General features: G+C 39.4%; 1 protein-coding gene across 1 annotated transcript in view; it reads left to right on the forward strand.

The window, feature by feature from the left end:
• The first annotated feature begins 942 nt into the window (after positions 1–942).
• GNG2 (G protein subunit gamma 2) overlaps positions 943–16998 on the forward strand; it is a 101048-nt gene continuing 84992 nt past the window's right edge. Inside the window, exon 1 of the mRNA XM_023726177.1 lies at positions 943–1128. The gene's annotated coding sequence lies outside the window, so the exon portion shown is untranslated. The remainder of the gene's footprint in view (positions 1129–16998) is intronic.

A 16998-nucleotide genomic window follows, 5' to 3' on the forward strand; every position in this document is an offset into this window, starting at 1 on the left:
TTGTAGATGAGGAAACTGAGGCATATAGAAATTAAATAATTTACCCAAGTTCATAGTCAGTAATGACAGCAATGAACTCATTCTAACTCTGGCAAACAGACCACCTCTAAGTTCTACCCTTAATCCTGACACTCCCACCGTGTCCTCAAGTGAAGGAAAGGGAATGGAGGATCACGAAGGTCTTTTCAGCTCTACCAGTTGGAGTTACATTTCTGGGCTTAAAATATACAATGTTTGGAACCTCCTCATTCCATCTCCACACTGAGATATCAGAATCTTTTGGGAATGTGTCTTCACTATTAGGCCTACAGGTAACATGGCAGTACTTGGTTTAGCTCCTAGGCCCCAAAAGAATACTTATCAGGGCCATTCTTTTCTTAGCATGTGGGTTAGGTAAGATCTCGGTGGTAATGGGACCTTGGAGAAATTAAGCATCTGAAATGTTGGCTGCAAGAAGAAGCTGCAAGCTGCAAACTCCCAGCTAGCTGACTGGATAGGGACCCTAACAAATTAGAAGTAGTTGAGGCTGGTGCTTGATCTTAGGGCCAGAACATGCCGGGAATTGTCGACCCAAAAAGCAACAGCAACAACAATAAAAAGTAAAGTTCAGGCTAAGAATGCAGACTGTGTGCCAGGAAGAAGGCTGACTGAGGCCATTTGAAAACCTGTTGAGAAGGTGAGGGTGGGGGAATGAGAAGGGAGAGGAAGGAAGGGACAGCACCAGAGGGACTTAGAACAAAAGGGTAAAAGGGATTATAGTCAAATTAGTGTCAGTAGTCCAGGGCAAGCCAAAACTGCTAGAGTGAGCCACGAAACAGAATGAGAGGGAAAGAAAAAAGCATCTAACAGCCACCAAGAAGAGGAGGAAGTGGGAGATGCACTGCTTCCTGCAGAAAGAACGATGATTGAAGACAAAGCTGGGTGGGGACTAGTCCCTGGGCTGCAGCCGCTGTCGCTGCTACACTTACACACACACACGACTGCTGCCGCCACAGCCGCGAGCAGCTCCTACTACTGCTGGGCTGGGCTGGGCTGGGCTGGGCGAGCTGCGCCGGAGCACTCTAGCACAGATCAGCTTCAAAGAGAGGAGAAAAGCCACTCTCCTCAGACCAAGCTCCAGGAACTAAGGTAAGGAAACATTTTCCATGTTGCTCCTTTTTTAATTAAGAAAAATAACCATCGCCTGTGGTTTTAAAGGCAGATTTCTAGGGGAAGAGAGGGCACAGCTTCAGGATTGGGGGAAATGATTGGAATGGGTTCTTTTAGGGGGGCTTTTGAGAATTAGCAAATGGGTGACACATTGGCTTTTAAAAAATAATCATATTCCTAGCTTTGGTGAGTCGTCAGGAAAACATGCTTAATGTAAGAGGCTGTTTTCATAGTTTCTCTTTGAAGAAAAAAGCAGGGCTCAGTTGAAATCTGTTGGGGCTGTGTGAGCTGTGGTCTCATCTGGAAGCATTGCAGTCCCCTTGTTTCAGGGGTGGAAGGGGTGGAAAATGCTAATTGCATTATCTTTCTTACATATTGTACGGTTCTGTCATGTTTTGCAACATAATGGCTGTGATTTGACTTTTTTTTTTTTTTTTAAATTAAATCCTTGGTGCTAAGAATTTGCCAACAAAGGTTTGCATTGCGTATGTGAGGGGCAGTATTTACCATTAAAAAAACGGTGTCTTCCTCCCTCAGCTCTGTGCAGCTGCTTTCAGGATAACCTCAGAAACAGCTACCATTTGCCAGTAGGTCTTATCCTAAAGTTGCATCCTTGTTCAAAGGAGTGTGGCAGGTTTAGGGACAGTAAATTGTCCAGAATCAGATATCGGTGTTACAAACATGGATTTTGTTCATCTCTAAATTGAAGGTAGATGTAAACCTCAACGAGAAATAATATACAAAATTGTAGCTGGGTTGTTTCCTTACCTACTGTATACACTGTTGATAGACTGAAGTAGTAAAATCACAATGGGATTTTATGCCTTGATTTTCTAGAGCAATGGATGCTCTTAATGAGAGTCTGTGACCATGCCTTGTTCATATTTATGAATGATATTTATAAGTGCAATAAACAGGTCTAACGGATTAGAAATGAGATTGTGGGATTCCTTTGGCAGGATATGTAGGAGAAGGAGTTTAATATTCTGTCATAGCATGATTTAAAAAAGGAACCTTTTGTTCCCTTCAATGAAAAGTGCAGTTAAGCAATAAATTGTTGAAAATGTTTTTCTTGAGTTTTTATACAGCAGATAATCTTGCAAAGGAAAGAAAGAACTGCTTATAGTGGAATAAAAATAATAAAAATGTCATATTGGACACTCACAATTTCTTAAAATAGAAGGTTTTTTAAAATACCAAATGTGCTGATTAAGAGTGTATATGCCTGTTCTTTTATCACTATTCTCAGTTGTAAAAATCTATAGGGTTTTTTATGCCATCTTTGTGAAACTGATTTGGCATCTTAAAATTTGTGGGGTAGCAGCACATTCTCAGAGAGAGAAAGCTTTGTGTAAGTGTTAAGGAAAAAAAAAAGTCTATTTATTGGAGGATACTTCTTGTTAAAGTAAATCTGCACCATGTCTAAGAGGCTAAATGGTGGAGGTGGGGTTTGATGAAACCATGAAGTTTGCCTGAAGGATTCATTGAATTTAATCAAACCTGTGGCCAAAACCAGTCATGCCATGGATTCCACAGTTCTACCTCCCGTTTGCCTCCTAAAGTGGAATATGTAAAAATAATCTTCCCAAAGAGAAAACCTAGGGTAGATTTTAGATCCAGATTGCCCCTAGTTGGAGTTCTGTGATCAAGCTGCATGTCCTTAACTGAAGTAGAAAGTTGAGGATCTGGGCTGCATGAATGAGTACGTCTGGTACTCAGCTACAGGGTGTATCCAACCTTGCTTTGTTTGGGGATGTGCAGACAATCTGCATTACTCTTCTGTGTATGTTTCACACAAGCGTAAGTAAATGAACCTTGGCCAATAGACAGAGTAAAGAGAGCCCCTGCTATCTTTCTGGAAACAACTGAGAGTTGCCTATTTTCTACACAGCACAAAATATTTCTTTAATTTTTACATTCCAGCTTGAAGCAGAACATTAGTGAGTAATAGCAGATCAGTAACTGTGATGGTAGAATGTTTAGGAAAAAGACAAATATGCTTCTATGGTGTAAAATTGAGACTATTTGCCATGCATTCTGGCCATATGGAATATTGAAAGATAATACTTTTGCTAAGGATATTCAGTGGCTTTTGAGGGAGTCAACCAATACTGAAATTTTAATTGTATTTTTTTTTTCCTCCATATGGCCAATGGCGGAATGGAAACATGACTCCATTATTTCACGGCCAGCCTGGGCGTCATATGGTGGGCGTGTAGTGAATGTGTTTGGTTGACTGACTTTTTTAGTCTACTTCAGAAAGCAGGCCCAATTTTTAAGTATAAGGGCTCTATAGTCAAAGCAGAAAGTCTGTCTGTGAAAGACTGCTGTGGGTAGAAAAAAAGAGCATCTTGGGGTAAAAAGAACATAGACTTTGTGTTAGGCAGATCTGCTTTTGAATGCTATCTCTGGCCCTTACTACTTGACCTATACTACCTTCATTTATGAGTATTAGTTTCTTCATTGTAAAGAGGGGTTATAGTACCTAATCAATATTTTTTATTTTATTTGAGGGGGGTTGTTTGTTTGTTTTGTGAATAAAAGAGCGCATAATATATAGCAAGTGGAGCCCTGGTGGAGCAGTGGTTAAGAGCTCAGCTGCTAACCAAAAGGTCAGCAGTTCGAATCTACCAGCCACTCACTGCAAACCCCATGGGGCAGTTCTACTCTGTCCTGTGAGGTCACTATGAGTCAGAATAGACTCAATGGCAATGGGTTTGATTTTTGGGAGTTTAACATATAGTAGGTAACTTAAAAATTTTTTTTTGCTGAAGATAATTCAAAAATGGTTGCAGTAGTACATCAGTAGGGAACTGCCAGAGATTCAAGCTGGATTCAGAAGACGACATGGAATGAGGGATACCATTGCTGATGTCAGATGGATTTTGGCTGAAAACAGAGAATACCAGAAAGATATTTGCCTGTGTTTTATTGGCTATGCGAAGGTATTTGACTACGTGGCTCGTAACAAATTATGGATAACATTACAAAGAATGGGAATTCCAGAACACTAATTGTGCTAAGGAGAAACTTGTACACAGACCAAGAGGCAGTAGTTCGAACACAACAAGGAGATACTGCATGGTTTAAAATCGGGAAAGGTGTGCGTGAGGGTTGTATCCTTTCATCAATCTGTATGCTGAGCAAATAATCTGAGAAGCTGAACTATATGAAGAAGAACATGGTATCGGAAGGATTGGAGGAAGACTCGTAAACAACCTGCGATATGCAGATGACACAACCTTGCTTGATGAAAGTGAAGAGGACTTGAAGCACTTACTGATGAAGATCAAAGACCACAGCCTTCAGTGTGGATTACACCTCAACATAAAGAAAACAAAAATCCTCACAACTGGACCAATAAGCAACATTATGATAAAAGGAGAAAAGATTGAAGTTGTCCAGAATTTCATTTTATCTGGATCCACAATCAACACTCATTCAAGCAGCAGTCAGGAAATCAAACGATGTATTTCATTAGGCAAATCTGCTGCAAAAGATCTCTCTGAAGCGTTAAAAAGCAAAGATGTCACTTTGAGGGACTAAGGTGCGCCTGATCCAAGCTATGATATTTTCAGTCATCTCATATACAAGTGAAAGCTGGCCAATGAATAAGGAAGACCGGAGAAGAACTGATGCATTTGAATTATAGTGTTGGTGAAGAGTATTGATTATACCATATTGACACAGCAGCTGCAACAGTGGGCTCAAACATAGCAACGATTGTGAGGATGACGCAGGACCGGGCAGTATTTCGTTCTGTGGTACAAAGGGTCGCTGTGAGTTGGAACTGACTCGACAGCACCTAACAACAACAGCAAGAACAGGTACTCAAATGCCATTTTTCTCTTCCTTGGTGGTATAAAGAAAACTTAGCACATTTTTGATGTTTGCCACTACCTCAAAGATTTGAGGAGATATTTGTAAATGGAGAGATTCAAATCTTCAGTTAAGAGTATTAGAGATTAACGGGGTTCCCCAAAACTTATGTGTTAAAGAAAACAAGTTATATTTATTGGTAACCAGTGTTAGAACACTATCTAGAGGACTTCATTAAATGTTAAAAAAGAGAGAGCTCAATTTTCAAACTTTAGTGATAATATGTTTCTTAGAAACGGTATCACTGTCTACTGAAGTTTGAGATAAGACGGGATCAGCCCTTTTAACTCTTGGCAAATATGTGTACACAGTCAAACTATTAATTGAAAGGCTTTGAAAACTAATCTCCTGACCCCTTCCTCCCTGCTCCCTCTGCCTTCTCTTGTCCTCTGCAGCCTGGTTGTCAGAGTCAGACGTTCCCACGATTTTTTCCCCCAGGTGCCCAGGCACTCAGAACTAATGCAGAGGGTCTGGAAACTGGACTGATTGGTTCTCCAGATTCATGGTAACGCCAGTAGGGCCATTTGCTGATCTTTGAAAATCCTTCTCTTCTTTATTTTTGATTATACTTTTCACTATCCCTTGTACATTTTCCATGACAACCATTCAACCCAAGTCCCTAGCCCTTTATTAATTATGTGTGGCCTGGTCTTCTGCATTTATTACAGGCTTCCTCAACCTCATTCCTTATTACCTTGAATTTTCTCAGTGTCTTCATTTTTCTCTTCTCCTTTCTTTTTGAGTCAAAGTAACAGATAAATGACTTTCCTTCAAGCCGAAAGTAAACCCTGTACTGGGACTTTCCATTCCATTCTCTTTTAGTTTCTAAGGGACTATGTTCTGACAATAAGTCTCTTTTCTACATACTTGGTTTCTTTCTCTTTATTTGTCCTTTCCTCTTTGCCTATAAACTTGTTTAGTTTCCCCATACACACATAGATTAATTTAAAAAAAAACAAATAAAATAAACCTGCTGGCAATGAAGATTTCCTCTTTGACTTTGGTGACACTCTCCTAACCCTGTTTTCCTTTTACCTCTCTGACGGCTCCCAACTTCTTCATGAATTCCAATTCCTGCTCCCGAAATATGAGTATTCTCAAATTTTATTCTTTGGTCACTAATTTCTCCCTCGCCTTTGATCGAATCCTTTTCTCTGATTTCAACTGTTGTCTCTGTGTGGGTCAGTCTCAAATCTGGCTCTCCATTCTGATCTATCCATCATCTACTGTCTAAACGTGTGCATCAAGCTGCCTGCAAATTTGCCAGGACATCCAGCTCATGTCTGAAACAGAAACTGAATGTTCAAAACAGTGCTCACCATCACCTTCTTTCACTCCTTAAAACCAGCTCCTCACCTGATTCCATGACTATTGATGACACCCCATTTTCTGAATCCCTCAGTCATGACAACTAAGTTTCACTGCCTGCTTGGCCATGCCCTCCCACCACCACCAGTTTTAATCAGTTACATAGCCCTTTGCATTATGACTGGAAATATATTTTGAAACTCTGCTCTTCCATTTTGACAGCCAATGTCTTAGTTCTGGCCCTCCTCCCCTCCAGATGGGTTGCTTTATTATTTGTGTTCTTTCCTTCCTCTCTCTGGAATATCTTTCCTCCTTCCCCTTCTATAATTCACCCTCATCATCTTGTTTCTCTGAACAGCCAAATCCCTTCTGTCCTTTAAGGCTCAGTTCTTATGCTACCTCTGCCACGACACCTTCCTTCGTTTCTCCTCATCGCCCCTCAAATCAGAACAATCCACCTCCTCTGAAATCTGTGGTCCTTTCGCCATGGCACTCAGACATTCTAGTTTGTATAGTGACATTCTGCATGTCTTTTTTCTTTTTGACTCCATCGCAAGTCCTTTGAGGAGAGCAGCCACATCTGATTCTACCTTTGTCTTCTTTATAGCACACAATGTAATTTGGTTATAATTCACTCATCTAAGGAACCTTCTTAAATGCCTTATTTTTTTATGTAGAGTGGGCTAGACACAGCACTTGCCTTCTAAGAGCTTGTAGACTACAGGGATAAACAGACAAAAAATAATTACTGTACAGTTAGTCATTCTGTCCACAGGTCTTAACTGTCTGCTCTATGCCACGTGCCCTTTGACGTGCAAGGGAGACTAGGATGAACAAAAGAGGCCAGTTCTTTGTTTCTTGGATCTGATACTCCAGTGTTGCAAGAGATCCAGTACACACATAAACCATTGTTTTTTTAAAAAATCTGTTGGCACATTAGAAGATCCCTGGGTGGCACAAACGGTTTGCACTCAGCTACTAACCAAAAGATTGGCAGTTTGAGTCCGCCAGCTGCACCTTGGAAGAAAGGCCTAGCAATCTACTTTGGAAAAATCAGCTGTTGAAAACCCTATGGATTCTACACTGACACATGTGGGGTCACCACAAGTTGGAATTAACTTGATAGCTAGGAGCTTTTGGTTTTTGCACATTAGAGTCACTGGTGGCACTTTGAAAAAATGCTCATGTCTCCACTTCACCCTAGACTAGTCAAGTCAGAATCATCCAGGATTGAAACTCTTTGACAGAAACAAAATACAATATAAGAAGTTATCAGGTAGTGATAAATGCTGTGATGGAGAGAAAAAAAGGAACAGGCAGAAAGAGATTGCGTGTGTAATGGTGGTGGTATTGGGGAGTTTGCTTTTGAAATGGGTTGTGCCTGAAGGCATTTCTGAAGAAGTGACATTTGAATGGAGACCTATATGATGGTGTGGAGTCAGCCACGTGAAGATCTGGGGGAAGCAGAAGGTCCAACAGTTTTCTGGAAATGAGGATGAGATGAAATTCCAGAGGAAACGTGGCCTTCTTCACACACGTGTACAATAATCTATAAAATGCCTCCTGCATAAAGCAGCTTTTCCATCAAACTAAGCAGGCACCAAATTAAGAACATTTGGTCACTCTGTTGAATACTTGGTCTCGGTTGAATTTCATTTAGATCAAATTGATTTATACAGTCAGGAAAGCTACTCTGTTTAATTATATATATTTTTTCTTCTACACTGCCATCAACACTACAGAGTTTGTTATCTGAATTAAACGCCATTCTTATTGTTTAAAATAACCTGAGGTACTTGGTATTATCCTTTAGATGAATAAAGGAGAGAAAGCAAGCATTTCTGCCCTTAATTCTTCTTTGGGGAATCAGGGAAAAACTCACAGAGGAGACATTCAAACCATACATGGTAAGCACTCAGTCATGTTTTAATGAGTGAAGATCAATACATTTTTAGAATCAAGTTGACATTCCTTTTGTGCTGCTGTGTGCTGGATACTTTACATACATTCCCGTTTTCATCTAGTTTTAAAAATAACCCAATGAGATGAGTACAATATTTTTCTATCAGGATACTTTTGGCTGCTGGAAAAAGAATGCCCTACAAAATGGAATCAGAAACTTATCTCAAGAAATTTGAAAGGAAGGTGGCTCAAGAGTTAGTTACTCAGTAGCTCAACAACGTCATCAGCAACCCAAATTCTCTCCTACCTTCTACTCTAACATCCTCAGCAGGTGGGTTTACCCTCCTCACTGTGCCAAGATGGCTACTACAATTCCAGAATTACAGGCAGATTTTTATATCTAGAGGTATGGTAAAGGGACTAATTTCTTCTCATGTGCTTCCTTTCGTTGTTGTTGTTAGGTGCCATTGAGTTGATTTCAACGCATAGTGACCCTGTGTGACAGAGTAGCGCTATCCCATAGGGTTTTCTAGCCTGTAATCTTTAAGAGAGCAGATCGCCAGGTCTTCCTCCTACAGAGTCACTGGGAGGGTTCAGATTTCCAACCTTTAGGTTAGCAGTCAAGCACTTAACCATAGTACCACCAGGGCTCCTTGTACTTATTTTTAAGGTTATGGAAAAGCTCTCTCCAGCAGAATTCCCTTCACAAATCACATGACTTATCAGTGGCTAGGCGGATGGACCCACTGTGTTTGGTTAAGAGTTTCCTCCTGGGGCCATGAAGCAGCTCAGCCTCTCTGAAGAACATGGTTACCAGACCCTAGAAAAAATGTCTGGTCCCTTAGCAAAGAAGAGGTTAGTGGTTACTGAGTAGGGAATTAATAGAATCTACCCCTATTACTATCCCCATTGTATCTCAAGATACCAAAGCTCAAAAAAGTTAAGTAACTTACCAAGATCACACAACTTAGAGTCGGACAGAGTTTCAGAGTCCATGTATTCCCCTCTGAGAACATAAACCAGAAAAACTTGCTTTTGTTGATGGTGAGCTTCTAGATAGGCTGGAGAAAGAATTCTGGAGAAAAATATAAAATGGCTGAAATGAGAAGAGAATTACCTTCTAAACAAAATATTCCAGAAGAAAGTACATTAAGCCCTATAAAGCAATAAGAATGGCATTTAATTTAGGCAACCCGCCCTGCATTTCTGCATTATAAATAATATACATAATTAAATTGAACCTCCCTGGCTGGTGATTTGAATCAATCTGAGCTAAATAAAATCCACTCCCCACCAAGTAATGAGCTAGAGATACTAAGGTTTTTGTGGGTGGTGTCTGTTAGACTTAAACGAAAACCTTGTTTTCTCTAGAGAGGTATATATTTTGTCAATTATAGCATCTGTAAGAGAAGAATAAATAATCTGAAACTTCAGATTATGAGTTATTTTGAAAATACATTTTCACTTTCCAACTCAGGAGGCTCCAGGCAGTTACCGCTGCATTTACTTCCTGGTTCCTGCTTTCCACTTTAGTGCTGCATTGAGGAGGCCACATATGTGAGGCACAGTAGTGAAAAAGACAGATTTCAGTGGAACTGCCGTCTCAGACAGTGTTTTGACTGCTTGTCTCTCAGGTGTATTTCTGTGCGTTTTCATCGTAACAGACTAAGTATTAATGGTAGGAGTGCTTTTTCTGTAACAAATGATTGAGTCCCTCCTACTCTTATATTTGCATTTTAAACAGGAAAGGAAAATTAATTTCCAGACTTTGCCAACAGAGCTCTGTTTAAAAAGGGCATTTATCTAATCTGTGCAGAACCATATGAGAAAAATTGGGAAAAAATTTTTAAATAAGAAAAAAAAATCTCACTGTCATGTTACAGGCTTTCCTTGGTGAATCGAAGTTGATCTGTTGCCATTTTTTTTTCTAAACTTATGAATGATGACTGTGTTTCAGAGAACACTGCTGTGTATGGGCATTAGATTCATTTCACTAATAGTTTTTTTTTTTCCCTTAAAAAAAAGGCTTGAAATTGAACAGTCCAAGATTTAAAAAAGAACTAAAACAATAAAACTTTAAGTAAGAACAGGTGAAAAATTTTAAGCAAAAAATTATATGTCTTAGAAAGAAACAATCTTTGATGATTATGAGGGAGGGGAGGGATGGGGAGGGAAAAACACTAACTAGACAGTACATAAGTGGTAACTTCGGTGAAGGGTAAGGCAGTACACAATACTGGGGAAGTCAACACAACTTGGCCAAGGCAAGGTCATGGAAGCTTCATAGACATATCCAAACTCACTGACGGACTGAATTACAGGGGTGAGAGCTGGGGACCGTGGTCTCAGGGGGCATCTAGCTCAATTGGCAGAACATAGTTTATAAAGAAAATGTTCTACATCCCACTTTGGTGAGTCTGGGGTCTTAAAAGCCCGTGAACCACCATCTAAGATACTCCACGGGTCCCACCCCATCTGGAGCAAGGGAGAATGAAGAAAATCAAAGACACAAGGGAAAGATTAGTCCAAAGGATGAATGGACCACAACTACCACAGCCTCCACCAGACTGAGTCCAGTATAGCTAGATGGTACCTGGCTACCACCCCTGACTGTTCTGACAAGGTTCACAAGAGAGAGTCCCAGACAGAGCTGGAGAAAAACGTAGAACAAAATTCTAACTCACAAAAAAAGACCAGACTTACTGGTCTGACACAGACTGGAGAAACCCTGAGCGTATGGCCCCCAGACACCCTTTTAACTCAGTGCTGAAGTCACTCCTGAGGTTCACCCTTCAGCCAAAGATTCGACAAGCCTATAAAACAAAACGAGACTAAATGGGCACACAAGCCCATGGGCAAGGACAAGGAGGCAGGAGGGGACAGAAAGCTGGTAACGGGAACCGACGGTTGAGAAAGGGAGAGTGTTGACATGTCGTGGGGTTGGCAAACAATGTCAAAACAATATGTGTATTAATTGTTTAATGAGAAACTAATTTGCTCTGTAAACTTTCATCTAAAGCACAATAAAATTTTTTTTTTAAAAATCTGTTTTCCTATTTATTATCTCTTAAAATAATCCTAAAATATTGTCGTGTACAAAAATAATATTCTAAGACTTTCTACATGGGAGACCATAGTAGTTAAAGGATATAGATTTGAAGTCAGAATCACTTGGGCAAGTTGCTTAAACTTTCTATGCCTCAGTTTCCTTATATGTAAAATGGGGAAATAAATAAAACAATACCTACTTCACAAAATTGTCAGGATAAAATTATATAATGTATGTAAAACGTATATGTAGCATGGTGCCTGGCTTAGAGTAATTACTCAAGAAATATAGCTATTATTCATATAATTGTTACTGTTACTGCAAATCTGGAGTAGAGTATCTTTTATTCTATCCATGAGATTCTTACCAAATCCTAGCAGAAGTGATTGTTGTGGCCCAACATTCATCTTCAAAAAAAAAAAAAAAAAAAACCATTGTCGTCAAGTCGATTCTGGCTCTATGGGACAGAATAGAACTGCCCCATAAGGTTTCCAAGGAGTGGCTGGTGGATTCGAACTGCCAACCTTTTGGTTAGCAGCCAAGCTGTTAACCACTCATCTTAGGAGCTCAAAATTTGGAGTAAGGAATCACCAAAGGAAGCCTATTGCTTTGGGATAGTCAAATGTAGATGTTTTGACTTTGTTAAGTCTCAGCTTTGCACCATTTGTTCAGGAATTCATGTGGTTAGTCATTGGTGCTATTCACTAAATATTTCCAGTTCTCCTTCCCAACTCATGATAGGCTTACACTTCCCTGTCCACTTAGTCAGGTGTGGCCCTGTGCTTTGCATTGGTCAGGGAAACGTGAGCAGAAGTGATAATATGTCATTCTTGGGCAGAAGCTTGTCAGAACCAGTGTGTGAGCACATTCCTTGGCAATTGGCAGTGGTAGAAGCACAGAAATGGTGGCTGTACCCTTAAGCCTAGAACTTAGAGTGAGGACAACACAGAGAAGAACTCTCTGTGGAGCTACAATGGGCATATAGGGAGAATGAGAAATAAGCATTGCTGTTTTAAGCCACTGAGATTTGGAGGTTGCTTGTTACCACAGTATAACCTAGCCCTTCCAGACTGATACACTCTGGTGTGTTTCTTCAAATTCTAGATTAAAAAAAAAAAAATTTGCTAACAGTACATACAATGTACAACTATTGGATATAGTAACTTTTAATTACTATATTGTATTGTTGCTACCTGCCACTGAGTGGATTTCAACTCATGGGGACTCCATGTAACAGAGTAGAACTGCTCCATAGGGTTTTCTAGGCTGTAATCTTATGGGAGCAGATCGCCAGGCCATTTTCCTGTGGAGTCCTCGGGTGAGTTCGAGTTGCCAACTTTTGGTTAGCAGCCGAGCACTTAACCATTTCACCACCAGGGCTCCTTCTTACTATATTGTGTATATATTTTTAATTACTATTTTGTGTGTGAATAATATGTTATATGCATATATTAGTATCAGGAGAGTTAGGCTGTTAAGCTAAATAGAGTTAAATAAAAAATTTCCATTTAAATTTCTTGTAAAATAGGTTTATTTCCATTTCACACACAGAAAAGGGAGTCCTTCGTGATACAAACAGTTAATGTACTCAACTGCTAACAGAAAAGTTAGAGTCAAACCTACTCAGAGGTGCCTTGGGAGACAGGCCTGGTGATCTGTTTTTGGAAAATTCAGCCATTGAAAAATCCTAAGGAGCACATCTCTACTATGACATACATGGGGTCACCATTAGTCAAAATTGACTATTTTTTGTTTGTTTTGTTTTTTTTACACAGAGGAAAATGTTACACAATTGCCAACACATTTTTTTTTTGTTTGTTTGAGGGAGTCAACAGTGATGCAAAGTCAGGACTCTCAGTTCCAGGACCGATAGGATCATTGAGTAATGGTCCCTCTCATTGAGAGCTTTACCCAGAATCGTGCCTTGTGGACCAAAGGGGATTTCTGAGAGAAGGAAATGCACTGAGCTGGGCCCATGGCCTTTTCTCCAGTAATTAGTCTTTGCTACACCCTGTTGAGATGATCCAGTTATAAGTAATGGTGCGGTGGTTAAACACTCGCTTGCTTACCAAAAGATGGGCAGTTTGAATCTACCGGCCTCTCCTTGGAAACCCTGCTCTGTCCTAAAGGGTTGCTATGAGTCAGAATCGACTTGACTGACAACAACAGGTTTGGTTTGGTTTTTAATACAGAGAATAATAAATATTTATTGAATAAATGAATGAAAGTAGTCCACAGTTCTCTCAAATGTCTGGACTCTATATTTGCATTTTTAACATAAATGTCTTTATTTTGGACCTTGGTTTAAAAACATTCCGGTATTAAAACTTCTATTTATTCTTTTGTAACATATTTCACATGACCATGTACTCACAGATTTAGGTTATTTTATTTAATATTTTTCACTACGGATTTTATTTCACCTGGTTATTTCATTTGGGTCTCTAAAACTACATTATGAAATACCTTAATTATTTAAATTAGGAACAGATTAATTATCTCCAGTGTACAAACTCAAATTAATTTCATTATAAACCTGAGGTTTAAATTGATTAATCTTGGAGTGTTTAAGGAACCAAGTGGGGTTTTGTCATCCTTAAGGAGAAGGACATATCTGATATGATGAGTCTCTCCGCTGTACCAGTAGTGCTGGTAGAACAGGGAATTTGCAAGAAACTTTGGATGGATTTTATAAACCATCCAGAAACCTATGTGTCTGGGGCTTCTGGGGGAATGATCTGAGTCATTTTAAAAAACAAATACACTCATAATCACAGTGCATGTTGTTACCATGGTAATTAAGCCTGTCGAGTTGGCTTGCTTATGTTTCTGTAAAGGGAAGACAGGGAGAGAAACTGAACATTTAGAGCTTTGACTTTCAGCTTCGATTTACCTATTGCAAGACAGAGTTTAGGGGTTTCTTGAGAGCACATTGGCAGTCATCCTGAAAGGGGAAGTGAAGAAACTCTGGCATCCTGCTTTTGTTACTGAGTCTAAGTTAGCCATATTAGTGTTGGGTGGCATTCGTTGTTCATAGAGGAGAAAAGGACCATTTAGGAAGAAGGGGAAAAATAGGTTCTTTCTCTGCTATATAGGAGTCCTGGTGGTACAGTGGTGAAGAGCTCGGCTACTAACCAAAAGATGGGCAGTTTGAATCTACAAGCTGCTCCTTGGAAACACTATGGGGCAGTTCTACTCTGTCCTATAGGGCCGCTAAGAGTTGGAATCAACTCGACGACGACAGGTTTTGTTTTGTTTTGGTTTATTTGCTATATAATCACGTATAAATCTCTAAGGTCAACCTGGTGAAGGCTCTTGTGTGCATGTGCACAAGGCTTTAATGATCCTCTAAAAGGCATCAAAATGCCACTGGCATAGTATTATTGAAGATTTAAATGATCCTCTGTGTATTATTCTCATATGGTTACAGGCTGGTTCTAATGAGGCCATTGTTTCAGATCTGCTCCCCAAGTAGACCAGATATCTTTTTCTTATTTTATGGACTAAGTCTGGCTCCTTTATCTTGGATAGTCATCTTATAACACAGGCCCATGGGTCACAAAGGAAATCAGGGAAGATGTGAGCTCTGGGGAAAATACAGTCAAAGCATATGCTTGGTTGATGGACAGTCGACAAAGTTAATGAGCCGCTGGAATGGTTGTAGGATTGATTCACTATGATTCTACATGAAGAGCAAACAACATCCTCAATTTAAAGGTCCACTTAGTGCACATACAAAACCATGTTTATGAATGTTTTTAAGGTCACCTTAAGAAGTCTAGGTATCCTCTTAAGTGAGTAATTATAATATGTTGCCTCAGGTTTTATTTTGGACAGCATGCTTGTGTTCCTAAAGCAGATTTTAAAGCACATTTTAAGTTAAAAGAACTTTTTCTTATTACAACCATTTTTCAAAAGGTTTGAAATAAAGTCCTATGAACTGTGATTTAAGGATCTTACAAAATCAGGGAGTGTGTGTGTAAGTTATGCCCTGGCATGTATGTACTAACTACTTCTCTAGACAATAAATTTTATTTTTCCCCTTGTATATAGGATGGAGGCACATGTTGCCCAAACTTCATTCTGTGCTACCTTAATTTTCTTATCATTAGTAAGCAAAACTTAATTTTTTTCCTGATAATTAAAGTAATTCATGCCAATCATTGCAAATTTGAAAAACACCAAAAAAACTGTGCTCTCTCCCATTAGTTAGATTTTTGGTTGAATTGCATGTAATAGAGACCCAATTTCACAGTGACTGACAGAAGTAAGAAGTTATTTCTCCTTCACATAATCCAGAGGTGAGTGGTCCAGACCTGTTCAGGTAGCTCTGCTCCACAAAGTCATCTGGGGACCCAGGCTCCTTCTATCTTCTCGTCCCATCATCCCTAACATGGTCTAAGGTGAATTGCCTTAAGGACATTATAACCAATAGGAAGGGAGAAAGTTGGAAGAGGAGGATACGACCAAGAGGCTACACATATCACTTTTGCTTCGATTCCATTGAACTTTGTCACATGGCCACAAACCTAGAAGCAAGGGAGGCTAGGAAAAGTGGATTTTTACTCTTGGCATGTATGTGCCTAGCTAAAAATTCTATTATAAACATGGAAGAAGAGAAGAGCAGATATTGTGGCATATCTCGCCATTTCTGCCACTTTCGTCATCCCATAAAGCAGAGATAATACATGGTTTACATTTTGATATATTTTCCTCCAGTCTTTTTTCTAGAAACTATGTATCAGAAAGATATTAAGTATACTATATATTAGAAAAGTATTATATATGATATATTGGAAAACATGAGAAATTGAAAATACTATAGATATATTAGATAAACATTATGCATATATAAATATACATTAGAAAATTAGTTGTCATATAAAATTTTATATTTTTTTCACCTAACTTGACATCATGTGCATTTTTTCCTCATCATTTAAATATTTTGTGTTTAATTTGATTTTTGCACTCATTATTTTAAAATTCCGTCATGTGGAGTTTCTGTGTTATACTTAATCAGCTCTCTTATTGATATGTAGGCTGTTTGTAACACTTCTGTAATAATTCTTAGTCTACATTTTGGGTTTTTTTTTTAGTATAAAGGCAAGGAGTGGCATCACTAAAACAATGACTGACATCTTTGAGACTCTTGAAACATAGTGCCAGACAGCTTTCCAGAGAGGCTATGCTGACTTACGCTGTCACCAATAACGTATTAAAGTGCCTGACTCACGGCATCCTTGAACGAGCTTATTTTGCAAGTCCCACAGAGAGTTTGTTCTCTGAAGACAGGTTGTTTTTTGCCCTTGGCGTGTTTGTTCCTTTTCCTTTGCTGTCATTAATCATGATATAATGATTTTCTAATAACTTTGGCTCATTTAAAAACATATGACTGACCTCTGATAGTCAAAACAAACAAAAAAAGAAACAAAACCTATTGCCATCAAGTCAATTCCGACTCATAGCGACCCTAGAAGATGAGTAGAACTGCCCCCACAGGGTTCCAAGGCTGTAATCTTTACGGAAGCAGACTGCCACATCTTTCTCCCACAAAGCAGGGCTGGTGGGTCCAAACCCCCGACCTTTCAGTTAGCAGCCCAGCTCTTAACCACTGTACCACCAGGGCTCCTCCCTCTGATAGTAGTCTGGAATATAATTGGTTGAGTTGAGATTGTAGCGTACATGTCAGTCTTAAGCAATGTGAGGTC

This window comes from Trichechus manatus, unplaced genomic scaffold (genome assembly GCF_000243295.1).
Source record: "Trichechus manatus latirostris isolate Lorelei unplaced genomic scaffold, TriManLat1.0 scaffold00010, whole genome shotgun sequence".
Lineage (NCBI taxonomy): Eukaryota > Metazoa > Chordata > Mammalia > Sirenia > Trichechidae > Trichechus > Trichechus manatus.